The 17,604-nt window shown below is 50.6% G+C and overlaps 1 protein-coding gene across 4 annotated transcripts in view; it reads right to left on the bottom strand.

Annotated features, from left to right (window-relative positions):
- The window catches only part of IGDCC3 (immunoglobulin superfamily DCC subclass member 3), a 50,364-nt gene that overhangs the window by 27,940 nt on the left and 4,820 nt on the right, over nt 1-17,604 (bottom strand). Inside the window, exon 1 of one of the 4 annotated variants that reach the window (XM_055362614.2) lies at nt 8-662. The exons of the other annotated variants lie outside the window; for them this stretch is intronic. The gene's annotated coding sequence lies outside the window, so the exon portion shown is untranslated. Of the gene's footprint in view, nt 1-7; nt 663-17,604 lie in introns of those variants that run through there. 4 annotated transcript variants of the gene reach the window in all.

A 17,604-nucleotide genomic window follows, 5' to 3' on the forward strand; every position in this document is an offset into this window, starting at 1 on the left:
TACATACCTTAGTGCCCAGCTGTGTGCCACCAACCTGAAAGGACTGCCGAGGTTTAGGCAATGGCTGGGAGAGATGCGGGTAGAGAAGGCAGGAGAGAAAGACTGGGAAAAGAAGAGGGAAGATGGGGCACTGTGGGGAGCCTGGACTGATGAAGGGACTAGAGGAGTCGGGAAGAGGGAAATGGTCAGAAAGGGGAGGTCTGCAAAGCAAGGCCTCAGAATTTGGATTTAATGTCCCAAGCACGGAGGCCACTGTTTTGACCGAGATGCTCCTGGAAGCCAAGGCACCATGAGAAGCCCGGTGAGGCTGAGGCACTTCTTTTTTCACAGGTGAGGATACGAGGTGGCTCAACTTAGAAATCAATCAGAACTAAAGGAAACCACGGTGCAGATGGACAAGCCGATGGTCACACTATGTATGCATTCAAGAGATTCTTTGTGCTACGTCAGGCTGCTTTTTCACCATCACCACCAAACAAAGTGGGTTTTTTTTAAAGGCGGGGGTTGGGGGGTGGGTGGGGAGATTACACCCTTCAAGATCAGGAAGTGTCTTATCTTTCTGTGCTATCCCTCACAGAGTACTTGGCACAGAGGCAGATAGGTGCAGGATAGATACTCTTGGAGATTTGCTGATGTGAGATTTGAGAATGGACCTGCTTTTTTTTTTTTTTTGAGATGGAGTCTTGCTCTGTTATCCAGGCTGCAGTGCAGTGGCCTGATCTCAGCTCACTGCAACTTCTGCCTCCTGGATTCAAGCGATTCCCTTGCCTCCGCCTCCGAAGTAGCTGGGATTACAGGCACGCACCACTATGCCCAGCTAATTTTTTTGTGTTTTTAGTAGAGATGGGGTTTCACCATGTTGGCCAGGCTGGTCTCGAACTCCTGACCTTAGGCAATCCGCCCACCTCAGCCTCCCAAAGTGCTGGGATTATGGGTGTGAGCCACCACACCCGGCCTGGACCTGCTTTAATACCCCTCAATTCTGCATATTCTTTTTCTGGAAACATGGACTTCCTAATCTCTTCTGACGGGCTCTTTGACTAATTCCACCTAAAGGAAGAATGATATGCTTATGTTCCAGTGTTCTATCAGATTTATTAAATGATTATTTAATTCTTTATCTGTTAAATAATTAGTGTTGCCCAGATCAACAGAAGGCTGTTGGCTAAACCAATAGCCCTTGGTTAGCACCATTTATTTGACACATATCACAGAGCCCTTTCTGAGGCTGCAGCATTTTCTAATGTCCATGTCACCATAATTCAATTATAAGCATTTTGTAGACTGCCCATAGCCAAACCCTTGCATAGAAGTATCCATCTATCCATCCATTTATTTGAGAATAAAATAAAAGAATGGGCAACACTTATTGAGGGACCAAACGAGCAGGAGCCAAATTGTTCCTTGCTCTGACCAACTAACTGTATTTAATACTACCAAGCACTAGTAGTGACAGTGATACATGAAAAGCTTTCCAAAATTTAAGTATAACTCATTGTTTTCCTGAATCAAGGCTTAATCTAACCTTGGTCATAACCACAGATGTCATAAAAATGTTTTTCTTTATAACTCTCCTAAATGTTCATCTTAGAGTTATACTTCTTCTACCTAAGACTCTAGGCCCTTAAGCCCTCTTGGCATCACAGCACCTGCAGCTGCCGAACTACTCCCTGTTAGACCTATCTGCCTAGTTAGTCAGTTTAGAGAACTCCAAAACAAAACAAAACAAAAAGATAAAAGCAAAGCTGCCATTGATGGGGTAGATGTAGGAGGCCTGGAACCCCAATTTGAACTCTCTTTTCCCCTCCACCTTCAGGATTCTAGGGAGAGGCTTAAAGCCCCCATTTCTAGAGAGAAAAAAGATCCAAGAAAACAACAGCTAGTTAGTTAGTAGCAGATCCAAGACATTTTTTTTTTTTTCTGAGACAGGGTCTCACTTTGTCACCCAGGCTGGAGTACGGTGGCGTGATTTCAGCTCACTGCAGCCTCAACCTCTCAGGCTCAAGCGATCCTCCCACCTCAGCCCCCTAAGTACCTGGGACTACAGGCACCCACCACCATGCCTGGCTAATTTTTTGTATTTCGGTAGAGATGGAGTTTTGCCATGTTGCCCAGGCTGGTCTCTAACTCCTGGGTTCAAGTGATCTGCCTGCCTTAGCCTTCCAAAGTGCTGGGATTAGAGACATGAGACACTGCACGGAGCCCCAAAACCATTTTAATGCTATACAGGCCACTAGCTTCATTTTGCAAGACTAAAATGGCTGTTCAAACTGTAACTACAAATACATTTGTCACTATTTATCTCTATACATATGCCTTTGTGGGTTGCCTAGATTTCAACAAGGGTGCCTGAATGGCCAATCCTCAGATAAATTATATTTTGAGAAATGGTACATTCAAAAAGCAAGAGGAGCCTCCGGGCCTAAATTAGAGACTCAATACTTTTAACTGAAAAAGTGTCTTTATGTTTTATTTTAATTTTTGAGACATGGTCTCTCTCTGTCACCCAGGCTGGAGTGCACTGGTTCACTGCAGCCTCGAACTCCTGGGCTCAACCGATCCTCCCACCTCAGCCTTTTAAGTAACTGAAAAAGTGCTTTGATTTAGTTTATTGAATTAATTAGTTTATTTTTCTTTTAGATGAAGTCTCACTCTGTCGCCCAGGCTGGAATGCAGTGGCACGATCTTGGCTCAGTGCAACCTCCACCTCCCTGGTTCAAACAATTCTTGTGCCTCAGCCTCCCGAGTAGCTTGTATTACAGGTGTGTACCACCATGTCTGGCTAATTTTTGTATTTTTAGTAGAGACAGGGTTTCACCATGTTGGCCAGGCTGGTCTCGAAGTCCTAACTTCAAGTGATGCACCTGCCCCAAGTGCTGGGACTACAGGTGTGAGCCACTGCACCTGGCCTGAGAAAATGCTTTTAAATGATCTCTTCCTTTTCGAAACCCAAGACCATGAGTAACTTTAAAAATAATGCTCCATGGGTGAGTATTCTGATAGGAACATAATGAGTATAATAATGAGAGTATGTGTCCTTTTTTTTCCCCATTTCCACAGCAACTTGGGTTCACAGAATGCTTTGTTGTCATTATGGTTGTAACAGGAAGGCAGGCATGTCTGTGCAGGGATAGGCCTTCCATGGGGGATGCACAGGACACTGCAGGAAAGAGGCATGCTTCTTAGCATGGAGCCTGGCCTGTGAGCTCTTCTGAGGGTAAGGCCGGTGGTCTGGAATCCTACAAGTTTCTCCAGCTTTCCTGGGAGGGTGTCCCATCCTGAGATGACTGAGTACCACTAGCCACCTCTCCTGGGATGGAAGACTGAGATTTGAACTCACCAGGCCAAGCCCTTCCCACTCAGTACTTAGTAGTGGCACCTGTGACTTAGCCTTTTCTCCATCCTCTCCCAAGTGGCCAATGGTCAGACCTTGGAAGAAGGGTGTTTCAGGGAAGAGAATAGAACAGGGATATGCGGGTGCCCTTTCATACCAGAAGAGACTGAAATAGGGGATTTAGGGTATAGTTAGATGCAGAGAAATGGATGAGACCTTTTCATCTTTGAGCCAAGAGCAGTCAGACATGGTCACTCTCAGCTCCTGACAGCAGGGACTCAGAAGCCTGCTGAGAAGGGCTTAGGTAAAATGCTCCTACAGGCCTTTCAGGAGTAATATCTGATTCAGCTTCATCTGCCCTCCCCCAATCCCAGCTGCTGAGTTATTGGGGGCGAGTGACCCACAGCAGGTAGGAGGTGTTCCTATCCTCCCATATAATACCCACAGCTCCCCATTCTCTCACCCTCATCAGATACCAACTCTAGGCCAAGCCCTGAGGGTGCAGAGGAGCTAGCCTTTCCCCACAATGTTTGCAGACAAGTGGGAGGGATAAGAGATATACTTGCTATTCCAGCATGAACCCTGTCTTCTGATTCTCTCCACCCCCTAAAAAGCAAAGCTGGACATACAGCCCAATGGATCCTTCTCAAACTGATGTGATAATAGCAATATCACTTTATTTCAGGAAAGCCTTGATCTTATCAACATCATACGAGCCTGCCTGTAATGATCCTGATTTTGTTATGGTTTGATGGGAAAATGACAGACTTGAGAAGCAAAAATCAGAAACAGAGGAGGGCACGAATATCAAACAGCCTCAAGGCTGAGGATCTTTCTATGTAATATCATTATGGATGATCTGAGATAATGGAGTCAAGAATATTCTAATCTAATCTGCAACTGGGACTAAATTAGACAGGCCTTCTCTAAGGTACAGGAGAATTGGAATACAATTTTAAGAGACCTCAGAAAATTAGGATGAAGGGAATTGTTGCAGAAAGAGGAGGACACTCCATATAAGCTGGGATATAAGAGGCAAAACAAAAATAACCCAAGTTGGGGGAGGGAAAAAGAAACCGGAGATAGCAGAAAAAGATCTGAGAAGTGTTGTTTGTTGCAAGCCAAATACTGGGTTTCAATTCTCTAAGGTCCTATTCAGCTCTGGCTCTGAAGCTAGAGCCCAAATCCCATTTGACCCATCAGCATGCTGGAAAGAGCATCTGGGCCCTTTCTTTCTTTTCTTTTTTTCTGAGACAGAGTCTTGCTCTGTCACCCAGGCTGGAGTACAGTGGTGCAATCTCAGCTCACTGCAACCTCTGCCTCCAAGGCTCAAGTGATTCTCCTGTCTCAGCCTCCCGAGTAGCTGGGATTACAGGCACATACCACCATGCCTGGCTAATTTTGTGTATTTTTAGTAGAAATGGGGTTTCACTATGTTGGCCAGGCTGGTCTTGAACTCCTGACTCAAATGATACACCTGCCTCAGTCTCCCAAAGTTCTGAGATTACAGGCCATGAGCCACAGTGCCTAGCTGACCTGGCCCATTTCAAGATTTGCCCATAAACTTTTGTCTAGCTCTAGCTCCTTGTAAGAAATCTCTGGCCTACAGGCACAGTGGCTCAAGCCTGTAATCCCAGTACTTTGGCCGAGTCGGGGGATTGCCTGAGCCCAGGAGTTCAAGACCAGCCTGGGCAACATAGTAGGGTCTAGTTTCTACTAAAAATAATAATTAAAAAAAAAATAGCTGGGTGTGGTGGTGCAGGCCTGTAGTCCCAGGTACTTGGGAGGCTGAGGTGGGAGGATTGTTTGGGCCCCAGAGGTTGAGGCTGCAGCAAGCCATGATTGTGCTGCTGCACTCCAACCAGGATCAACCAGGATGACAGAGCAAGACCCTGTCTAAAAAAAAAAAGAAGAAAAAAAAAAGAAAATAAAAGAAATGGAAAAGAAAAGAAATCCCTGGCCTACCCCCCAAGCCCCCCAACTCCAGCTCTCCATTGTTCCCCCTCTCAGACCCATTCCAGGCTCTCAGCTGATAGGGGCGAGTTCCCCAGTTTCCAGATGAAAATATCCCCTCCCACGCTGACCACAGCAGCCTAGAAGAGTAGTGAAAGGCCCCGCGTCCTGGATGCTGGGAGCCCGGGAAGCGAGGACACACGCACACTCGCGCACTCATTCACATCCACAGACACACTTGGGCACACAGTTCGATGACTTGACAGCCGAGCAACCGTGCAGCGCGGCGCTAATTGCACAGGATCCCACCGCCGTGCTGGGGTAGGGGCGCCGCTCCTCCTGCCTCGAGGATGAGGCATCATTTTCGGAGCCTGCTGCACCGCTGCTTCCGCGGCCGCCGCACTCTGCCCATCGCGCCCCGCCCAGGGCAGAGCCAGACGTTCTGCGACGAGGGATCTGCGACCGCATCCTGAAACTTCGCAGCCTGGGCTGCTTTGGACACGTGCGCGGGCAGGAGCCAGGAGGGCGGTGACAGAGTGGGGTTAGCAAAAGGGGGAGAATGACAAGAGCGCTATTCTCAAAACTTTCATCCTGACATTAAAAAAAAAAAAGAAGTGGTACAGAGGGAGCTGGGGGGCCTGGAGGGAGGCAGAGGAGGAATTGGAGAGCCGTGTTCAGGATGAAAATGGGGTAGTGTCCGAGAACTTTACAATTGGGAAGGGATTTTAGGAATGGTTTAATCTGGTCTCCCCACACCACGTTTCACCTAGGAGGAAACTAGAGGCCCACCCAGTAGGGTAAGCAGATGGGCCCAAAGTCACACAAAGGTGAGTTGAAATTTTACATATTAAAAGCAGCTTCTCCTGGAAGTGGGAGCCAGGGAGGGTGCAGAGGTAGGCATCATGGTGTCAGGGTCAAGTCCAAGCTCCTCCTATGACTTTCAGTCTATAATGGTGGGGCCAGAGGAGGTATCCCCTCCAAGCCAGGCACCTCCTGTCTCCAGGACTCCCCTGGCTTCTCTGACCTGCTCACACGAAGCCTGAACAAAGGATGCCCCCACTGGCGGGGGGTGAGGGTGGGTGGGGGGGTGCACAGAACTCCACACTCCAGAAATGCCTGGGCCTTACTCATCCTCTCCCCTTCGGAATGACTGATGACAGGGCTGTGCCCCCTCCCATTTTCCACAAAGACAAACTGAGGCTCAGCAGTGTTCAGGGAGGGAGCTTGAACCCAGAGCCGGTCATCAGTGCAAGAATGTCTGCATCTTGCACTGGCTCCAGCAACATGAGGTGTCAGACCCACCAACGGTCCTGTCGGGGTGAGAATACGTGGGGTTTTATTACCAGTGAGGTTTGGGGATTTTTTTTTTTTTTTTTTTTTTTTTTAGACAGAGTCTCGCCCTGTCACCCAGGCTGGAGTGCAGTGGCCCGATCTCAGCTCACTGCAGCCTCTGCCTCCCAGGTTCCAGCGATTCTCCTGTCTCAGCCTCCCGAGTAGCTGGGATTACAGGTGCTCGCCAAGCCACAACACCCGGCTAATTTTTGTATTTTTAGTAGAGATGGGGTTTCACCATGTTGGCTGGTCTGGTCTGGAACTCCTGACCTCAGGTGATCTGCCCGCCTCAGCCTCCCAAAGTGCTGGGATTACAGGCGTGAGCCACCACCCCCAGCTGGTTTGGGGGTAAATTCTAGGTTGTCTTTGATTTCGCCCCACAAAAGCCCACAGGTGGAAAGGGGTTAGGTTGGGAGGGAAACATAAAAGGATGCTCATGGCAGACAGGGTCACAAACCTGGGCTCATACTCCGGGAATGATGAGCCCCCAAAACCAAGGGCCTTCAGGCTGGGGATGGGAACCAGAACCCTCACCAGAAGTCAGGCTGGGGAGCGAGTGTGCAGCACTGAGCATCCAGGGCCGCCTGCTGGACTCCCAAGAGGGTGTGGTTTGGTGCTCCCTGGAAGCAGTGGTCCCCCATTCTTGGCTGTCACTCCAGAGACCCAATGCTTGCCCAGCCCCAGAGTCGGCCCCGTGGGCATGTAATTCCACAAGGCTATAGGCCACCTTCCCTGGGGGCTGTGGCTATTGCCCAGGCAAGGGGACAGGACAAGGACAATCAGCTGTCTCAGCTCCTACAGGATGATTATGGCTTCTCCCTGCCGCCCACCCCCCCACCCCCCCACACACCCACCTCCTGCCAGGACCCCTGGGGAGAAGGAGCCTTCTCAAGCCATTCCAGTTCCTCTCCTGTGATTTGTTCTGAATTTTCAAACAAAGAGTAATTATGACAGATGTGGAGCAATCAGCATCATTATGCGGAAACAAGAAAGGGAAAGGGAGCAAAGAGGAGGGGGGATTTGTCTTTCCTCCTCAGGAAGAAGCAACTCCCACCTCTACTTCCAGCAGCCCCAGCCACCTCCCAGCTTCCTCTTCACTCAGGAACCCATTCCCAGCCAGCTCTTGCCCGCCTCACAGGTAGAGCAAGACTTGTCTACACAGAGCCTCCTGTAACTGGGATGTCCCAGCAGCAGCTGGGTCATGGAGTATGTAATCCTGCCTGGCCCACCCAGAAGTGGCTCCCACCTTGGCCAGGGTTCTAAGCTGTCCTCTGTTCTCTACACTCCCCTACTCTCACATTACATGCCTCCAGGTATCTGCTTTTATTTCTGAGGCATAAATACTGATAGGTTCTCCAGGGGTGTGAGCCCCTGCTAGAGACATTCAGGCCAGTGAATTTTTTGGGTCAGGCAGAACTGGGTTGAAATCCCAGCTTCCCCACTTACTGTGTACCCTCGGCCAATTTAATTAATCATTCTGGGATTTCGTTTACTAATCTGTAAAACAGGGCTAGTAATTCCTATTAATGGAATTGTGGGAATTAAATAAATTAGCATAGAAAGGGCCTAGAACAGTGCAGCCCCATATTACTCTGACCACATTTACTGTTACTAACTAGTTCTCTACAAGAACCAGCACATAGGTAGTCCTCACACCTGCTCAGCCCAGCCTCCAGGGTGCTTTGGAAACTCAGAGACCCTCTGCAATCTGCCATGGAGGTCAGGAGCCCACATCCAAGGCTTAACAAGCCCACACCCACAGACAAACCAGAGCAGCATGAAAGAAAAACAGAGGGGCCAGGGGCAGTGGCTCACACCTGTAATCCCAGCACTTTGGGAGGGTGAGGTGGGAGGACTGCTTGAGGAGTTTGAGGCCAGCCTGAAAAACGTGGTGGAACCTAATCTCTACCAAAAATACAAAAATTAGCCCGGCGTGGTATTGTGTGCTTGTAGTCCCAGCTTTTTGGGAGGCTGAGATGGGAAGACTGCTTGAGCCCAGGAAGTTGAGGCTGCCCTGAGCCAAGATCGCACCACTGAACTCCAGCCTGGGTGACAGAGTGAGACCCTGTCTCAAAAAAGAAAAGAAAAAGAAAAATAGAAACATGCACGCCAGTGTATCCTAGGGGAGGACCATATAAGACTCCTCCTTTCTGAACCAGAGGGCAGTGAAGAGTGAGGCACTGGGGAAGGCCAGGGTTCAGAAGCCTGATAAACCAGAGACTCCCTTACCTGCCCAGACTGGAGGACCAGCCATGTCCTTGGGCAGGTCACTCACCTGGGGCTTCGGTTTCCAAGTCTGTAAAATGAGAAAGTTGGGCTAGATGAGCACCAAGGTTTTTCCCGAAGCTCTAATCCTACCAGGAGACCGGGAAGACCCCTAAGGACCTAAGGGGGTTGGGAATTTTAGGATTCTATTGCTGCAGCCTGCGACTCAATGAAAGGGCTAGAACTTGTGTCTCTCTCATGGTGGTCTGTCCCCTCCTCTCCATTTAGGTGGTCTGGTCTCCATCTTCCCACCCCAAGACCCTGTGGCCTCTTGATAGTACCCCCACCCTCACATTCCAATGGCCTTGGGGGCAGCAGCCAGACCAGAAAGTCCAGTTCCTGCCCATTATCACTGCCTGCATCTGCACTGCAACCTAACACCAGCATTCCAGAGAGCAGCCCAGGGCTGCCCCCACCACCCACTGTGGTCAGTGTCAGTGTCAGTGTCCAGGCTCAGAGACAGGCCCCAACCAGGCCCAGGGTTCTCAGATTCCTCTCAGGAAAGGTCTGCCCCCAGAGAGCCCCTGACTTGCTGGGGGGCTATGGACCCCATCCTTTGTTGTCCTCTTTGAACCTTATCTTCCCAGTCTCTCTCCTTAGTCTCTGCAGAGGCCCGAGCTCACCTACTTCTGCTTCTGAAACAGAAATCCCACTCTAGACACGGCAGAAGATGGTAAACACAGGAACTCTCACAACTGAAGAAAGAGGCAGGCCGGGCACAGTGGTTCACACCTGTAATCCCAGCACTTTGGGAGGCCAAGGTGGGAGGATGGCTTGAGGCCAGGAATTTGGACCAGCCTTGGCAACATAGTGAGACCCTCATCTCTACAAAAAATTTTAAAAATTTGGCGGGGTGCAATGGCTCATGCCTGTAATCCCAGCACTTTGGGAGGCCGAGGCGGGTGGACCACTTGAGGTCAGGAGTTCGAGACCAGCCTGACCAACATGGTGAAACCCAGTATCCACTAAAAATACAAAAATTGGCTGGGCGTGGTGGCAGGCGCCTGTAGTCCCAGCTACTCGGGAGGCTGAGGCAGGAGACTCATTTGAACCCGGGAGGTGGAGGTTGCAGTGAGCCGAGATTGAGCCACTGCACCCCAGCCTGGGCAAAAGAGAGAGACATTGTCTCAAAAAAAAAAAATACTAGCTGGATGAGGTGACACATGCCTGTAGTCCCAGCTACTCAGGAAGCTGAGGTTGGAGGATCTCTTGAGTGATCTCTGGAGGATCTCTGGAGTGATTTCAAGGCCGAGATCACTCCACTGCACTCCAGCCTGGGCAGCAGAGTGAGATCCTATCTCTAAAGAAAAAGAAAGAGGCAGGAAGAAGGATAGAACAATAAAGAAAGAGAAGGAGGGAGGAGGAGCTGGAGAAAGGAAGAAGCTTGGGAGGACAAGGCAGGAGAAACTAGGACTGAGGGATATGAAAGACCAATATACGAAATGTGGCCTCACAGGAAGGCAGAGGGGGCGGCAGGGGGTGGGGAGTGTCAAAGACCAAGGAGCATGGACATCAAGACCCAGAGAAGAGAGAGAGAAGGGTGGGTGGAGCCCCTAGGACACCAGCCCTTTGCATCACATTTCCTTCCTGCCTGAGTCAGGTGAGCCAGTCCTGACCCCCCACCGGCTTGCCTGCATTAAGCCCACCCCGGCCCCTGCATCTCCCTGCAGTCTGGGGGTCTGCCAGCAGCTCCCCCCGCTTGCCACTCTTTAGGCTTCTCTGCTCAGCCCCCAGCTTCCCACCTTGACTGGGTCTCAACATCTATCGTGAGTCCAGGTGCCCCTCCCTCAGGGAGCCCATAGAAAGCCCTCTCTTCTGCTCTCCTTACATCTGAGGGCAGCCACAGAGGCATTTCTTAAAACAGGGTGAACAAAGTTGGGGGCAGGGAGAGCAAGCTCAGAAATCAGGGAGAGGTTCTTTTGTGGGGATGGTGCAGTGCAGGCCAGCAGGCTTGCCAGAGTGCAGCTAGATTTTGGGCAGCCACCCAGTGAATAAGAAAACTATGGCCCAGGCCGGGTGCGGTGGCTCACGCCTGTAATCCCAGCACTTTGGGAGGCTGGGATCGCAAAGTAGGTGGATCGCTTGAGGATAGAAGTTTGAGATCAGCCTGGCCAACATGGTGAAACCCCATCTCTACTAAAAATACAAAAAAATTAGCCAGTTGTGGTGGTGCATGCCTGTATTCTCAGCTATTAGAGAGGCTGAGGCAGGAGAATCACTTGAACCCCAGGAGGCGGAGGTTGCAGTGAGCCAAGATCACCCCACTGCACTCCAGCCTGGGAGACAGAGTGAGACTTTGTCTCAAAAAAAAAAAAAAAAAAAAAAGGAAAAGAAAAAGGAATGGGGGGAGGGGGGAGGGATAGCTTTAGGAGATATACCTAATGCTAAATGACGAGTTAATGGGTGCAGCACACCAGCATGACACATGTATACATATGTAACTAACCTGCACATTGTGCACATGTACCCTAAAACTTAAAAGTATAATAATAATAAAATAAAAAGGAAAACTATGGCCCAGACTCCTGGAGGGGCTACAGCCACACCCATATACCCCAAATGTAAGGCCCCCCCGCCACCCGCTGGCCGCTCTCCACCCAGTGCCCCAGGGCTTGCCCCACTCGTCTCTCACTTCAGCTTGGTTGGGTAAGGGTCAGTCCCTTACAGGACCTAATAAAATTATCTATCACCTCCTCTTGCCCTAGGCTGGGTCTGTCCGCTCCAGCTTTCTAGCCTGGCTACTGCTCAAGGGAAGAGGGATTCCACAGGAGAGCCCTTTGAGGAGAGATGGACCCCAACGCTAGGCCCCTTGACATCCTTCAGGCACACACCTGTATGCTCAGACCCACCTGGCAACACACACACACTCACTCACTACTGGTCTCTACATTCCTTGTTTGCAACCAGGCTATGGCCAGAGAAAATAAAGGTGTCATAGGTTAGTTACACAAGGCAGACATTTTTGGTGGAATCACTCAGTCCAGTTTAAACAAAGACAGCAGTGAGCTGTTTGGTTTTTCATCCTGGGTACTCTTCTGTTGCATTCTACGTTTATTGAAAGCTATGGAAAACAGCCTTCAAGCTACTGTGGAAAACTCTCTCTCTTTCACACACACACACACACACACACACACACACACACACACACACACACACACACACACACACACCAGCCTGCAGGCACTCTGGAGAGAAGAGGGGAGAGGGAAAGGCAATACAAGAAGGCCAGGAGTGAAAAAGTCCTTTCTCCCTGGGGGTGGGGAGGGGACAGAGGGTTAAGGGGGGCTGGGGGCCTGTTTCATTTGCAGGCTGCAAATGCCTCTCCTATTCACCGGCCCACATTCCCAGCCAAGGCGCCTGGCCGCTGACAATGCCAGGAACAGGAACAGAGAAGATTTGCACATTGTGTTTAAGGGGCCAGCTGGCTGCCTGTGACAGTGGAGCCAAGGTGTGGGAACCAGAAGCGTTCGACTTCCACACTCAAGTCCTGCGGGTGGGGGTGAGGGGAGGCCCTGCACACAGAGTAAGGGGGCCCTCCCCCTACAGTTGGGGGCCAATGAGCCTGGGGACATAGGCCTTGTCTAGCTAGAGAGTAAAGCCCAAGGCAGGAGACCCAAGACCCCGGCATGGAGGGGGTACCAGGCAATTTAGTCTCTGATTCACATCCCATCTGGTGAGGAAGAGAGAATCTCAGTTCCTCTAGAGATAAACACGCGGCAGCAGCACCCCAGGATCCTGCCCCGCGTGCATTATATTCCCCTGCCCATCCTCCCCGTTCACAAGCTTCTGTTCCTTTGAGCTGTGCTATCAATTACAAGGGGGGTGGGGTGGGGAGCAAAAGAGAAGCAGAGAGAGAAACAGAGGAGAGACAGAGAGACAGCTTTGTCCCAGAAGGCCACATGTTCATTTAGTTTTTACCAGGCTCCACAGGCAGGGGACATGAGAAATACAAAAGAAAGAAGCCCTTTAGGAGCTTAAAATCTAGTTGAGGAGACAGATGGAATATCCAGCCACAAAACAGTTATTTAACAATGCAAGCAGCCATCACCAAGAGGGTTTAGCCTGAATGCCACAGACCACAAATGCTCCCTGCCTTAGGAAGGGGAGGAAGATATGACTGTAAGCAGGATGGTCTTTGGGGAGGGATCAGGTATGGGAAGAACCAGGCAGAAATAGACTTGGAGGAGGCCCAGGGGAGGCAGGCACGTCTTGAAGATGGATGGAAGGAAGCCTTCGTACCCCAGAGCAGAGGTGAGCCTCAGTCCAACCCCCCCACCTTATAATCAGAAAAGCAAGGCCCAGAGAGGGTGGGCGACTTGTCCACAGCCACACAGGATCCCTGGTGTCCAGACAAGGGCTTTTCTACCACACAACTTCTCAGCGGTGTCAGAAAGGGTCAGTTTGTGCAGTGCTGACTGGCAGGTTAAAGTGTCTGAACCCCATCCATTTGCACCTACCTATGAGCTGTGCCTGGGTACAGGTGAGGCCCTGGCATGAGGGCAGGCCTAGGTATGGGCACTCACTCATCGCTGGGGACAGCAGCTTCCTGTCCTAATGGATAGGCAGATGTGTGTGTTTGAGGAGCTGCGGGGGAGACTTCCTCAGGCCTCCCTCAGCTAGCAGGAGAAGAACTTCATTCCTTCAAGAAGGAGAGAAGAACTTGCATTCCACACACCAGGCCTGAGCAACTAACCTCCAGGTGATAGAGGCCTCCAGGGTTACCAGCCACTGTGCCGGGAACTACCTCCCTCCATGACCCACCTCCCTACACAGGGCACCCTAAATACCAGGCTGTACTCCCCAGCAGCTCCTGCCCGCAGTTCTCCTAACCCCCACTCCAACCTGGTTCCACAGACCTCCACCCAGACCCTGCCCCCAGAGCCACACACCATGAGCCTTTTTGCTGAAAAGGGACTCTAGAATAGCTGGTGAAACTGCCTTCCCTCTGACAAGTTAAAATGATTCAGACTTCAGAAGTAGGAACTGAGGGCCTGAGAGGCTAGGTGACTTATTGAGGTGGAGAGAGCAGGGGACTAGAATTGGACTTTCTCTCCTCTCCCCATGTCCCACTGCTTCTTTCTAGGAGTCTGGAGTCACCAGGGACCTTTCCGGGAATCATACCACAACTAAAGGAGCTCACAATTTAACATGTTTTCACCTCTGTTAGCTCCTCAAAATGATAATAGTTAATATTATTAGTACCTGGCTGGACACGGTGGCTCACACCTGTAATCCCAGCACTTTCGGAGGAAGTGTGTGGATCACTTGAGGTCAGGAGTTAGAGACCAGCCTGGCCAACATGATGAAACCCTGTCTCTACTAAAAATACAAAAATTAGCCTGGCATGGTGGCAGGAACCTGTAATCCCAGCTACTCAGGAGGTTGAAGAAGGAGAATTGCTTGAACCCGGGAGGCAGATGTTGCAGTGAGCTGAGATTGCACCACTGCACTGGGTGATACAGTGAGACTTGGTCTCAAAATATATATATCTATGTATGTGTGTGTGTGTGTGTATATATATATATATATATATGTATGTATGTGTATATATATGTATATGTATGTGTATATATATGTATGTATATATATGTATGTATATATATATATAAAATTAGTACCTTAATAATAGTTAAGGAATGCTGCCTTTGTGCCCTGTGCTAAGCTCTTCCTGCACATTATCATAGGTAATCTTCACAATATTTCTCCTTGGTATTTTTTATTATTTTACATTATTCCCCCCCCCCATGTTATTTATTTATTTATTTAGTAGAGACAGGGTCTTGCTCTGTTGCCCAGGTTGCTCTCAGACTCCTGACTTCAAGCGATCCTCCTGCCTCAGCCTCTCAAAGTGCTGGGATTTACAGGCATGAGCCATCACATTCTCCCATTTTAAAGATGAAGAAGCCAAGGCTCAGAGAGGTGAAGTGACTTGGCCAAGATCTCACAGCTAGCAGGTGGTGGGGCCAAGGCCCAAGCCCACCAAGCCCAGGTCTGTTTGCCACCACAACCCACATTTAAACCACTGTTGGGCCTGCCCAGGCAAGATGGCCCCAGGCTGGGAGTGAGGGCGATCCTGGCTCTTGGAGAACCCAGCCAGGATTGAGACACCTGGGACCTCATCCTAAATTAGTGGGCAATACTGAGCACCAACAATAATACTTAGCATTTCCTACATGCCAAGCCCTGTGCCAGGTACTTTAGACCCATCACCTCATTTACTCCTCCAACAGCCCTGACAGATGGATGGAATGGTGCACATTTTTTCAGATGAGGGTACAGACTCTCAAGAGGGCTAAGTAACTCCTGCCAAGGGCACTGATCATTGAGTGGCAGAGCTGGGGTTCAGACCCATGGAAGTCTGGCCCTGAAGCCCTTGTTCCAAAGGCTTCACTATGCTGCCTGAAAATCCCCACAGCGGAGGTTATGACATGGGAGTGGTCTCTGCTAGCCCCTTGCTACTCAGAGTACAGCCTGTGGACCAGCTGTATTGGCATTACCTGGGCTCTTGTCAGTCCTTGGCCTAGACTTATGAATTCAAAATCTCAATGTTATCAAGATTCCCAGGTGATTCACAGGCTCAGTAAGGTTTGGGAAGTCCTGCACTACATCATAGAGCTGATCACCCCAGTTCCCCAAGAGGCCTGAGATCAAGAATTAAGGCTAGGAAAGAGGGGCAGGGATTGAGGGTGGCAGGGACTCGGGGTAGGTCCCCCATCCTCCTCCCTGTAGCTAGTCCATCCCTTTTTGGAGTCATTCAGGCGCACAGGCCTCAGGTATGAGTCAATGCACACATTCCCCTGGGTCAGCCCCTTTAGAGGGGTAGCAGAGGGTCTCACAGGCCAGGCCAGCTTCAGTCCACACCCTGAGGCTTGGGAGAACCCTCAGTCCTCCCGGGAAGGGGTTAAAACAAAACAAGATGCACTCTGGCTCCAATAATTCCACTCCCTGATAGATTTCCCTGGAGAACTCCCTAAATGAATCCCAGCGAGGGAGAAAGCAGGGGCCGGGAGCAGAATCAGGCAGTTTGCTTTTGCTGGAGATTAACCTCCATGGGCAGCCAAGATTACATTTAAAGGCCATGTCAGTGAAACCACCTTTCAATGAGGAGTGAGGTGCCGGCTCCCGTTACTGAGTGCTTCCTGCGTGCCAGGCAAAGTGTGAGGTGTGCTGGTCCTCACAGCCGCCCTACCAGGCAGGATCACATGCACGTTTCACAGGCAAGGAAACTGGGGTGAGGGAGCATTAACTTGTCCAGGGTCTCGTCCTTAACAAGTCTCAATTTTCAGCCCCCAAACTACAAGCACGTGGAGCTGCAGTGCAGAGTCTAGGGCTCCTGAGCATGAATACTCTTAGGAGCCTGAGCTATTCCATTCTAAAAGGGAAACGCTTGAAACTGAAGCCCCAAGGAATCAGCCCGTGCTGTAGCCACCTTGGTCAGGCTGTCTTTTGAGGACAGCATCTGAACCCCCTGGGATGGAAGGGCATGCATTTCCAACCATCCGCCTCTGGCCCGGAGCTCAGATGCCCAGCAGACCCACCGACATAGACCTGAACACCCATCTGCCTCCCTGGGTTAGTCTGCTGGGTGAACTGTGAGTCTGCGAGGGGTGCTTAGCATGCCCCCTCCCCACGGGCCCCTGAGGAGCAGGCAGAAGAAGCAGGGGCCTCCAGAGGCCTCCTCACACCTTTTCAGAAAGGCACCCTCCTGTGTCACACAACATCTGCAGTGCCAGCAGGCACACGGGCAGGGAGTTATTACGAAGGAGGAAATCCAGGCAGCTAATCAGCTTTGGAGGTTTCTAGGGACATCAGCCTGTGAAGTGAGAAAAGGGGATCCAGCCGCACCGTTGCTTGGCATCTGAGCATTCTCCCATGGGACCACAGCCTTGCAGGGGAGAGAGGGCCATGTCAGACTGCCAGAGCTTAGAGGCAAACCCCCCAGCTGTCTCCAGGACCCCAAAGGATTAACCAAGCTGACCCCACCCACAGCTTAATTTCTTGTACTATATTGTAAGGAGTTTAAGGAAACCAAACATCTTGAAGGTATTACCATTTATAAAAAAAAGCACATTTACAATTAGCTATATATATATATAAGTTTCTGGGGATTTATCTCCCAGGATTCTAGGCTGGTGATGCAAAGGCCTCAGCAGGGGCCATCTATATCTCAGCATTGACACAGGCCAGGGAGGGTATGGGGAGCATCTCCCCGAGGAGTCTCATTTTTCTGATCTGCAAATCTTACCGGGGTCCCCACCCTCTGTCCACGCTTCCCTTCCTCACACCCAGCCATCTGCTCAGAGGCTGCACCAGCCTTCCCCTGCACTGCCGGGAGGGCCGCGAGATGAGGGTGGCTGAGCCAGAAGTGATTTGGTCTCAAAGTCCAGGGCTGCCTCCCAGCGAACTCCATATGGGGGCCTGGATCCGCCTTCCTCAGAACAAAGGGGCATCTTAAACCCAGCGAGAGGGCTCCTGCCTCAAACTGATTCATCACTCACCAGCCGTTCAGAGCAACTGTGCAAATGCCCTCAGAGCCAGGAAGAAACTTGTCAGCGATCAGACAGGAAAGAGGCGGCGTGCCACGGGAGCTAAGTGGGAGGGTGTGGGTTCAGGCTGCCCAGATGACAGTCCTGGCTCTTCTGCTACCAGAATGCCATTGAGTCCCCCTAAGGCTCAGTTTTCTCTTCTGTAAAAGGGGGATGATAATGACCTATCTTCCA

The sequence above is a fragment of the Gorilla gorilla genome, chromosome 16 (assembly GCF_029281585.2).
Source record: "Gorilla gorilla gorilla isolate KB3781 chromosome 16, NHGRI_mGorGor1-v2.1_pri, whole genome shotgun sequence".
NCBI lineage: Eukaryota > Metazoa > Chordata > Mammalia > Primates > Hominidae > Gorilla > Gorilla gorilla.